Source organism: Arachis hypogaea, chromosome 20 (assembly GCF_003086295.3).
Source record: "Arachis hypogaea cultivar Tifrunner chromosome 20, arahy.Tifrunner.gnm2.J5K5, whole genome shotgun sequence".
Lineage (NCBI taxonomy): Eukaryota > Viridiplantae > Streptophyta > Magnoliopsida > Fabales > Fabaceae > Arachis > Arachis hypogaea.
In genome coordinates this window covers 80687980-80699583 of record NC_092055.1, presented here as the reverse complement: position 1 = coordinate 80699583, position 11604 = coordinate 80687980, and the positions used below count along the sequence as shown (strand labels likewise).

General features: G+C 39.5%; 1 non-coding gene across 1 annotated transcript; it reads right to left on the bottom strand.

Moving 5' to 3' along the window:
- Positions 1-9779: 9779 nt before the first annotated feature.
- Positions 9780-9883, bottom strand: LOC112787037 (small nucleolar RNA R71). The gene has a single exon (XR_003194474.1). It is a non-coding gene; the product is annotated as a small nucleolar RNA R71 (small nucleolar RNA).
- Positions 9884-11604: the final 1721 nt, after the last annotated feature.

Below are 11604 nucleotides of genomic sequence, written 5' to 3'. Positions count from 1 at the left end.
GGAAGATATTTTCGAAAATTAGAGAGAGAGAGAGAGTTAGTTAGGTAGTTTTGAAAAAGTTAAGAAACAAACAAAAGTTAGTTGGTTAGTTGAAACAAATTTTGAAAAGATAAGAAGTTAGGAAGTTAGAAGAGATATTTTGAAAAGATATTTTTTTTTTGAATTTAGTGAGGAGAGAGAAAAACAATAAGATAGTACAAGATTTAAAATTTTTAGATCTAATGCTCCTTGTTTTCGAAAAATTTGGAGGGAAAACACCAAGGAACACCAAACTTAAAAATTTTAAGATCAAGACACAGGGAAAACTCAAGAACACTTTGAAGACTCACAAGAACACAAGAACATGAAGGAAGAACACCAAACTTAAAATTTTTAGAAAACCAAACCAAAATTTTCGAAAATCAAAGGGAAATCAACAAGAAAACACCAAACTTAAAGTTTGGCACAAGATTTAATAGAAAAAATATTTTTGAAAAAGAAGGTTTTGAAAAGAGTATAAAAGATTCTAACCCAATTACCAAGAACACAGATTAACGCTCTAGCCAAATGAGTTATGGGACCTTCAAAAATTTTAAGAAAGATTATTTTTGAAAACACCAAACTTAAAGTTTGGCACAGGATTTAATAGAAAAATTATTTTTGAAAAAGTTTTTAAAAAATATGATAGCCAATTATCATGAACATAAACACCACGTTCTAAATAACTGAGCTATAAGTTTAAAGTATTTTAACAAGGGATAAATAATAAAAGACTCTAAACCAAAAAAAAAAAAAAAGATTTTTCCTAATCTAAGCAACAAAATAATCCGTCAGTTGTTCAAACACGAACAATCCCCGGCAACGGCGCCAAAAACTTGGTGCACGAATTGTGAATCACACTTTTCACAACGCGTACCACTAACCAGCAAGTGCACTGGGTCGTCCAAGTAATACCTTACGTGAGTAAGGGTCGAATCCCACGGAGATTGTTGGTTTGAAGCAATCTATGGTTATTTTGTAAATCTTAGTCAGGAAGTCAATTATGTTTATCAATTGAATTGTGAGTAACCAGTAGAGCATAAATTAAAAGTTACTTGTTGTACAGTAATGGAGAATATGTTGGAGTTTTGGAGATGCTTTGTCTTCTGAATCTCTGCTTTCCTCTGTCTTCTGATTCACGCACACACGTCCTCCTATGGCAAGCTGTGTGTTGGTGGATCACCATTGTCAATGGCTACCTTCCATCCTTCCAGTGAAAACTACGCTCACGCGCTCTGTCACAGCACGGCTAATCACTGGTTGGTTCTCGATCCGGTTGGAATAGGATTTACTATCCTTTTGCATCTGTCACTAACGCCCAGCCTTCAGGAGTTTGAAGCTCGTCACAGTCATTCAATCCTTGAATCCTACTCGGAATACCACAGACAAGGTTTAGACTTTCCGGATTCTCATGAATGCCGCCATCAGTTCTAGCTTATACCACGGAGATTCTGATTAAGAGATCTCAGAGATACTCATTCAATCGGATATAGAACGGAGGTGGTTGTTAGGCACACGTTCATGGTTTGAGGAAGGTGATGAATGTCACTGATCATCACCTTCATCACAGTTAAGCGCGAATGAACATCTTAGATAGGAACAAGCGTGTTTGAATAGAAAACAGAAATACTTGCATTAATTCATCGAGACATAGCAGAGCTCCTCACCCCCAACAATGGGGTTTAGAGACTCATGCCGTCAGAGAATACAAAGTTTAGATCTGAAATGTCATGAGATACAAAATAAGTCTCTAAAAGTTGTTTAAATACTAAACCAATAGCCTAGGTTTACAAAATATGAGTGGACTATGATGGATGATGCAGAGATCCACTTTTGGGGCCCACTTGGTGTGCTGGGGCCCACTTGGTGTGTGCTGGGGCTGAGACTTTAAGCAATTCACGTGCAGAGGCCATTTGTGGAGTTGAACGCCAGTTTTTGTGCCAGTTTGGGCGTTCAACTCCAGTTTTTTATCCTTTTTTGGCGCTGGACGCCAGAATTGGGCAGAGGACTGGCGTTGAACGCCAGTTTACGTCGTCTATCCTTGTGCAAAGTATGGACTATTATATATTTCTGGAAAGCCCTGGATGTCGACTTTCCAATGCAATTGGAAGCATGCCATTTCGAGTTCTGTAGCTCCAGAAAATCCAATTTGAGTGCAGGGAGGTCAGAATCCAACAGCATCAGCAGTCCTTTTTCAGCCTGAATCAGATTTTTGCTCAGCTCCTTCAATTTCAGCCAGAAAAATACCTAAAATTACAAAAAAACACACAACTCATAGTAAAGTCCAGAAATATGAATTTTTCCTAAAAACTACTAGAAATAGACTAAAAACTAACTAAAACATACTCTAAACTATATGAAATTATCCCCAAAAAGCGTATAAAATATCCGCTCATCAGTCTATTAAGGTGCGGTGTAGGTTGGCGTTTGCCAATATGATGGTGATGACCATGGGATCGTCGTGTCCCGTGATGATGCCGGACGCGTCCTCCTTAGTGAAAGTTATCGCTGGGATGTTGAGTGCTTCCTCCTCTCCTTCGACATGATATACTTCTTTGAGATACCTTTTGCGGGAAGATTTGGAGATCCCTCCTGCTGCGAATCCGCCATGTATCATGTGGACATGTCTTTCTGGTGTCCGAGGTGATCGTTTTGTTCGCTCGGTATCTTCATCCCTTCGCCTTTTTCTTTGATCATCATCTCAGGTGGCCAGGAATCGATCTAATTTTCCTTCCCTTACCAATTTTTCTATGATATTTTTTCAGTCGAAGCATTCGTTGGTGGCGTGTCCTCTGACCCGATGATATTCACAATATTCCTTCCGATTTCCTCCTCCCCTTTTTCCTTTGAGGGGCCGTGCTGGGGGGATTTTTTCTGTATGGTAGACTTCTTTGTATATTTCGACTAGGGATGCTCTGAGGGGAGTATAATTATGGTATTTTTTAATTTTCTCCCCTTGTCGGTCTTCTTTTCTTTTGGATTCCTTGTCTCTGTCACGGTAGGAGGCCCCCGATTTTGAAGTCTGTCCTAACCGAGCGTTTTCTTCCATGTTGATGTATTTTTCTGCTCGTTCCTGCACTTCGTCTAAGGAGGTCGGGTACTTTTTTGATATAAACTGGCTGAAAGGTCCCTCTCGTAGGCCGTTGATAAGTCCCATGATGGCGGCCTCTGTGGGTAAGCTTTGTATGTCCATGCATGTTTTGTTGAATCTTTCCATGTAGTTGCGGAGGCTCTCCCGATCTCCTTGTTTGATCCCTAGTAGACTGTGGGCGTGTGAGTTATTACTTGACGATAATTCGGTATACTTGCTGAAGGGAAATTTGTTAAGAGACAAGTTTCCGTGCTATCAAGTTTATAGCCATAAACTTGATATGCGGAAAACTTGTCTCGCAACAAATTTCCTTCGGCAAGTGTACCAAATTTGTCGTCAAGTAAAAACTCACAATAGAGTGAGGTCGAATCCCACAGAGATTGATTGATCAAGCAACTTTAATTAGAGGAATGTTCTAGTTGAACGAATCAGAATTTGAGTTGAGAATTGCAGAAAATTAAATGGCGGGAAAGTAAATGGCAAAAACAGTAAATGCTGGAAATAAAGAGCTGAATGTAAATGGCAGAAAGTAAATTGCAGAATCTTAAATGGGAATGGGGTAATTGCTCATAAAAGTAAATGCAGAAATTAAAGAGAATGGGTAAGATCAGAAATGGGAGTTCATTGGGCTCAAGAGATGTTGCATTCTCCGGATCAAGTTCATTTTCATCTCTTCCTCAATCAATGCATTCATTGATCTTCTTGGCAATCTTAAGTGATCGAATTACAATTCCTTGTAATTCAATCTCTCAAATCTTGATTAATAGCCAATTCCTTGGTCAATTGCTCATGAGAAGAGATGAAGTATGGTCACTGATTATACCACATGCATTTCCTAAATCAAGTGTTGGAAGGATTATAGTCACATATCCATCCACACCCAATTTGGTCCAGCATGAGAAAGCATTTCTAGCATGATCCCTTCATTCCTTTTTCAAGGTTCAGAAGAGATCCAAGTATGAATAGCTTCTTTTCCAAGATAACTACCCAATTGGATGAAGATCGAAAGCTTTCTAGTAAAATCAAGAGAAAAGATAGAAGAAGGAGAATGAAAAGTAAAATTGATCCATCAAATTACAACAGAGCTCCCTAACCCAATGAAAGGGTTTAGTTGTTCATAGCTCTGGAAAATGAAAACAAAGATGGAGAATACATGCTGAAAGTAAACTAGAAGTGCAGAGAAAGTAAAATACAAAGAGTAATTCTAGGCCAAAGGCTCCCTAAAGTTTTCAGCCCCCTAAACTAATTAAAAGTTACTCCTATATATACTACTCTTCTGATCTTCTTGTTGGCTCTTCAAGTCTTAGGTATGGGCTTTTGGATCCTAAGTTTGAAGCAGTTATCTTCATTATTGGGCTTGGCTTTGCTTGTAGAGAGAAAGTTTGAAGTAGGCAGGGACTTTTAGCTCAGGACGTTAGTGGTTTTAACGTTAAGTGAAAGTGTGGGTTCGAGAACGTTAGTGACAATCACCTTTTTCACTAACGTTGCTCACCCAAGTATGAGCCACGTTAACCTCAACGTTAGTGGCACAAACGTTACCACTAACGTTGCCTTTTGGTCCTTCGCACATGTTATTGGGACTTACCTTTCCCAATAACGTTGATAAACCTCCCCCTTCCCTACGTTAGAGTCCACGTTAACTTAGTTAACGTGGCTCTCAACGTAAGCTTGCCACTCTTTCGAGAACGTTAGTGACACTTACCTCTGTCACTAATGTTCCAATGTGCCCCTCTTTCTCACATTAGAGTCCACGTTAACTAAGTTAACGTGGCTTCTAACGTAGTCATGCTAGCTATCTCCAACGTTAGTGACAAAGGTGAGTGTCACTAACGTTGGCTCATTACCTCTTTATCCACGTTAGCTTCCACGTTAACTAAGTTAACGTGGGAGTTAACGTTGCTCATGGTGGCTCTTGGTGGTTCACCCCAATGTTAGTGACAAAGGTAAGTGTCACTAACGTTGGCGACCAATTTCTCTCTCCAAGTTAGCTTCCACGTTAACTAAGTTAACGTGGCAACTAACGTGGCCAATTATGAGCTTGGTCCAACGTTAGTGACAAAGGGGAGTGTCACTATCGTTAGCCTTATTGTCTTCTTCCACGTTAGAGTTCACGTTAACTAAGTTAACGTGACTCTTAACGTGGGCTATGATGGCTTCGAGGGTGTTATTGGCGATTACTTTTCTCATTAACTTTGCAAGTTAGCTCCCATTCCACGTTAGAGGTCACGTTAGTTAGATTAACGTGGCTGCTAACGTGGTTCTTCCTTGCTTCTTTTGTCCTGAAATCAAGCAATAAAGTGCATCAAAGTTCTAATCCATGTCATGGGAAATGCAACATCCAATTTGTCATTAAATTCATGCAAAATCCTCGTGAAATCATGTAAAGTGCACAATGTATGCTTGAATCAAGATGTAAGTGAATATCTACCCAAAAAGAGCTTATTTTCTAAGAAAATGCATGAAACTACCCTAAAAACAGTAAAGAAAAGGTCAGTAAAACTGGCCAAAATGCCCTGGCATCACAACACCAAACTTAAAGCTTGCTTGTCCCTAAGCAAGTACTGGAACAAGAGAATGATGAATGGACTGCCAAGAGAAATGAGTCATTCTTGTGGAAGTCATGTTTCTGGTTTTATGGTGGTTTCATGCATAGCAACTTATGTTCATTCCTTGACTGGCTTTCAGACCTTTATCATGTCCTAGAATACTCACTGTGATTGTATCCCATGAGACTTTTATTCATTAATCCTTTTGTTGTCATTTCAGGGCTTATTTGTGTTCTTAGGCTAAGTGCTCTGTAAGGGGGCAACTCTTTAAAATAAGCTTTCAGCCAACACTCTCGAACCAGTTGGTTCAAGGTACTAGGTGTTGAAGCACCCCTAAGGACTTACTTCCTCAAGTCTCTCCCCCATACATACTGATGACAAGTCATCTTAGCCTATTTTCACTAGTCTTTTTCTTTAGTTTTCAATTGAATTATTCACTTTCTTGAGCCATAAACAAGCTAATTGGGTAGATTTTCATGTTTCCTTTGATTTAATCAACCATGTATAAATTCATGCTATTTCATGAGGTTTTATACTATAATTGTCACATATTATGAAAGAATGAATATCTCATGATTTTAAGCATAGCTTTGATGTGTTTGGTTGATTAATGATAGGTGAAGAAAGCTTGGAGAAAGGTTGAAGCAAGAAGGAATAGCTAGGAGTAAAGAGAGGACAATGGAATAAGTGAAATTGAACCAGGAAGCAAAAAGCTGGACCTAAAGTTAGTCTCAAACTTTTGCACAAACTTTTGGGTGAAAAGTTAGCCCCAACGTTAGCCCCTAACTTTTGGGCTAACGTTGGAACTTGAAAATCACTCCCTGGGCACCAAAAGTTTGCGCCAACGTTAGCCCCTAACTTTTGGGCTAACGTTGGCACATGAAAATCACCCCTGGGCACCAAAAGTTTGCGCCAACGTTAGCCCCTAACTTTGAGGCTAACGTTGGCATAAGAAAAACCTCCCTGGGCACCAAAAGTTTGCGCCAACGTTAGCCTCTAACTTTTGGGCTAACGTTGGCACATGAAAATTACAAGGGGAGGAGCAAAAGTTTGCGCCAACGTTAGCCCCTAACTTTTGGGCTAATGTTGGCGCCACAAGTGCACTAAGGAAGGCCAACGTTGGAGCAAAAGTTAGACCCCTAACTTTTGCCCCAACGTGGATAGCAGCAAGTTATGGTGGCTGATATGAAAAGTTAGACCAAAAGTTAGACCCTAACTTTTGCTCCAACTTTTACTCCAACTTTTGCAAAACTCCAACCCGGTTCATTTGGTTCACTTTGGTTCTTCTCCAAACTCCAAGAGCAATCAACCAAGGCCTCTTTCAACCCAATTCCACCAAGAGCAAAGGCCCAACTCAAGGCTTGAAGATCATTTGAAGAAAGTGTATAAATAGGATAGAATTCAAGTTCTTCGGGAAGCTTTCCTTTGAATTTTTATAATAGTTTTCGGAGAGCTTTGGATATTGAGTGATCTTTAATTTCTTAGTCTTGGGGAAGGAGAATTCACTTCTCTTCCTCTTAGTTTTATTGCTTTCAATTTCAATTACAATTGTCTTGGATCTGAGGTTGGAGAATTGAAGAAATTCTGTTTCAATCTCATCCTTGGATCTCTCTGCTTTATTTACTTTTTGATTGAATTTAAATTCTGTTAAATTGCTCTTCATCTACTTTCCTTGCAATTTACAATTCCCTTGCAATTGTTCTTGTTGGATCTAGGAAGGCATTGAGATCTAGACTCGGTTTTCTAGTCTCTGGGTCCTGAGATCTGAACTTTCAATTTCTAATTCTCTGTCTACTGTTTTCATGTTCATTTACTTTTCTGCTTCAAGATCCGATTTAACCCAAACCCTCTTCCACTTCTCTGCTTGATGCAAATTTACTTTTCCTTGTTTAATTTCTGCAAATCCAAGTCCCAATCCCCTTTACAATTCAAGCTATTTACATTTCTTGCACTTTAAGATTCCGCAATTTACATTTCTTGCGTTCTAAGTTTCTGCCATTTAATTTCTTGTTCTTTAAGATTCAGCATTTAAATTCCTGTTCTCTTTAATTTCATGTCAATTACCCATTTCCTTTACTTTCCATGCAATTTGAATTCTGCAAATCACAAATCACTCAACCAAATCTTGATTCGCTTGACTAAATCAACCACTAAACTAAAATTGCTCAATCCTTCAATCCCTGTGGGATCGACCTCACTCCCGTGAGTTATTATTACTTGATGCGACCCGGTGCACTTGCCGGTTAGATTTGGGTGTTTTGGGAGAAATTCATTTTTCCACCAAAATAACCCATCACATACACACCACAGGCACATGGTTTGTTTATTTTCTTTCCTTGAGGTCTTGGTGTCCAGCACCTCTTTGGGTTACTAAATGTTCTGTAGCAAAGATTGCTCTTGATAGTGGACTTTCAGCTGATAATACCGGGTTAGTTAACCAAGTTACCAGTTGATAAAGCACCCCTGAGAGCTTAGTAATCCAAGCAGATCATTGGTACAGAACACCACAGACACATCCCTCAAGGCTCAAACCCTTAGTGCCTAGCCTCTTTTCTTGCTATTATTATTATTATTATTATTATTATTATTATTATTATTATTATTATTATTATTATTATTTTATTCTTCAACTTTGATTGTTCTTTCCCTTTTTCTTATTAGGATCTTATTATTTAGCTAGTCTCATGGGGTGCGTTCAAAGCATAGTATTCATGACAGATAGTTGTCTTCCCACCTTGTGGTTGAACCAACTTAGCTAACTTATGACCACACCACAAACTCAGGAACTTACTCCATAGTATGAACTCTACTCTAGTCTTTTATAAAACACTCATTCTTTTTTCATTTGATTCAAAAGGGGACAAGCATACAAATAAGCAAGGTGAAGATGCAACAGGTATCATGGACAGCACACATATGACAAAAGCAATAAAAAAAAACATTAAATTCTAACGATTTAAACTAATAAGTAACTATTAATCAAGGGCACCTTGGGACTTCCAATTTTTTTTAGCATTTCAATTTCTTGTCATTTACTTTTCCCGCCAATTTTACATTCCGCAATTCTCATCTAAATCTTGATTCCGCTCAACTAGAACACACTTCTACTCCGAATTGCTCACTCAACCAATCCTTGTGGGATTCGACCTCACTCTATTGTGAGTTTTTACTTGACGATAACCGGTGCACTTGCCGGAAGGAATTTTGCCGATCGTGCAATTTCCTAAATCGTAGCATAACTAGTTTATGCGCATCAAGTTTATGGCGCAGTTGCCGGGGATTGGTTTTCGATTGACAATTCTCAAATTGGAAGTTAACTAGATTGAGCATTTTTTTTGTTTTGATTAATTCAGTACACGTTACTTGTTGAATTTCAATTTCTGCACTCTGTTACATGCTTTCTTTCTTTATGCCTTTAAATTCAAGCAACTAACTCACTGACTCACTAACTGTTTGAATTAATTCCTCAATTGCTCTAACCATACTCTTCCATTAACCAAGAGTATTTCACTTGATTGTTGCCTGTGCTGTGTTCTTGTATGACAGGTAGGAGAGGAGAGACATCAACTCCTCCATATACCGAACCAGAGAGGACCCTTCATAGACTGAGAAGGGAAGCAAGAGGGAAGAGAGTACTGGGAGAAGAGGAATCTGAAGGAGAATCTGAGGACAATTTTGAGGAAGCTTTAGATCTCAACATGGATAGAGAAGTTCACAACCATGAGAGAGCTGATGGAAACAATGCCATTCCTGAGAGGAGGGTTCTTAGTTCATACATAAACCCAACCTCTGGGAATTGTGGTAGCATCATTCAGAAACCACCCATTCAGGCCAACAATTTTGAACTCAAACCACAGCTAATATCACTTGTGGAGAATCATTGTTCATTTGGTGGGAGTGCTAATGAAGATCCCAACCAACATCTCACAAAATTCCTGAGAATTTGTGACACTGTGAAGTCCAATGGAGTCCAGGAAGATGCCTATAAACTGCTTTTGTTCCCATTTTCACTTAGGGACAAAGCAGCTAAGTGGCTGAAATCATTCCCAAGGGGGAGTCTAACAACATGGGATGAGGTGGAAAGCAAGTTTCTGGCACGTTTCTACCCCCCACAAAAGGTCAATAGGCTTCGATCTGAGGTTCAGACTTTTAGACAACAAGATGGTAAAACTCTCTACGAGGCGTGGGAGAGATTCAAGGATTTGACAAGGAAATGCCCACCAGACATGTTCCATGATTGGGTGCAATTGCATATTTTCTATGATGGACTCTCTTATGAATCAAGGAAGGCTGTAGACCATTCATCAGGAGGTTCATTGAACAGGAAAAAGACTGTGGAAGAAGCCATTGAAGTAATTGAGACAGTGGCTGAGAATGAGTACTACTATGCATCAGAGAGGCACAACACTAAGAGAGTCATGGAGCTGAACCATGTTGATACAATTCTAGCCCAAAACAAGGTGTTTGCCAAGCAACTAGCAGAGCTTACCAGGCAATTAGAAACAAAGCAAGTAGCTGCAATACACACACAAGATCAAGAGGAAGTAAGCATTGAAGGAGGTGATTGGGAAGAGGCCAACTATGTGGGAAACCAACAAAGGCAATCATATGATCCACATTCCAACACTTACAACCCAGGATGGAAAAATCACCCAAACTTTGGGTGGGGGAACCAACAAACCCAACCACAAAACCACAAGCGTTACAACCACAACCAACATAACAATTCCACATACCAAAACTCCAACCAAAGATCATACCAAGCCACACAAAACACTTACTCCCAACCACCGTATCATGGCCAAAATAATCAACCTACCCAACCTAACCCGAACCAACAATTTCAAGATCAATTAAACAGGATAGAAGGAATGCTTGCAACCATGAGACAAGACATAACCGAATTGAAAGCTTTTAAGGAAGAAGTAAATTCTAACCTGCAAAACCAATGAGCTGCCATCCAGAAGCTAGAAAATCAAATTTTGTATTTGTCTAAGCAAACTCCTAGGACAAGCGTTTCTCATGCTGCCAAGGCTATTGCAAGGGAAGAATGTAAGGCCATAACCCTCAGAAGTAGAAAGAATCTAAAGGAGATCTCAAAGGAAACCACAGAGGATGAAGCAAGGGAACATGTGAGAGACAAGGAACAAGGACAATCTTTTACACCGTCCGCAACAAAAGAAAAAGAAAAAGAGGTCCTGAAGCCTTATACACCTAAAGCACCATATCCTCAACGTTTGATGAAAAGTGAAAAGGATGGTCAATTCTCCAGGTTCTTGGAGATTTTCAAGAAGCTCCAAATCAACATTCCGTTTGCTGAGGCAATAGAGAAAATGCCACTCTATGCAAAATTCTTAAAAGAATTAATGACCAAGAAGAGAAGCTGGAGAAATGAGGAAACTGTGTTGTTAACTGAAGAATGCAGTGCCATCATTCAGCACAAATTGCCTCAGAAATTGAAGGACCCAGGCAGTTTCCAAATCCCCTGCATCATAGGAGAAGTCATGGTGGAGAAGGCCTTGTGTGACTTAGGGGCCAGCATCAATTTGATGTCTCTAACAATGATGAGAAGAATGAAGATTGAGGAAGCCAAACCAACAAGAATGGCCCTCCAATTGGCAGATCGAACTTTTAAATTCCCTCATGGGATAGTTGAGGATTTGTTGGTGAAAGTGGGAGATTTTATATTTCCTGCTGATTTTGTGGTGTTAGATATGGAGGAAGAAGCCAAAGCTTCAATAATTCTGGGAAGACCCTTCCTGGCTACTGCTGGAGCCATCATAGATGTACAAAAGGGTGAACTCACTCTTAGACTACATGATGAGAAATTGGTGTTTAATGTATTCAAGGCATGAGCTATCCATTAGAATCACTAAGGGAATGCATGAGGGTGGATGTAGTGGACATTGCAGTACAAGAAACCTTTGAGGAAACAACAAAGGAAGTGGC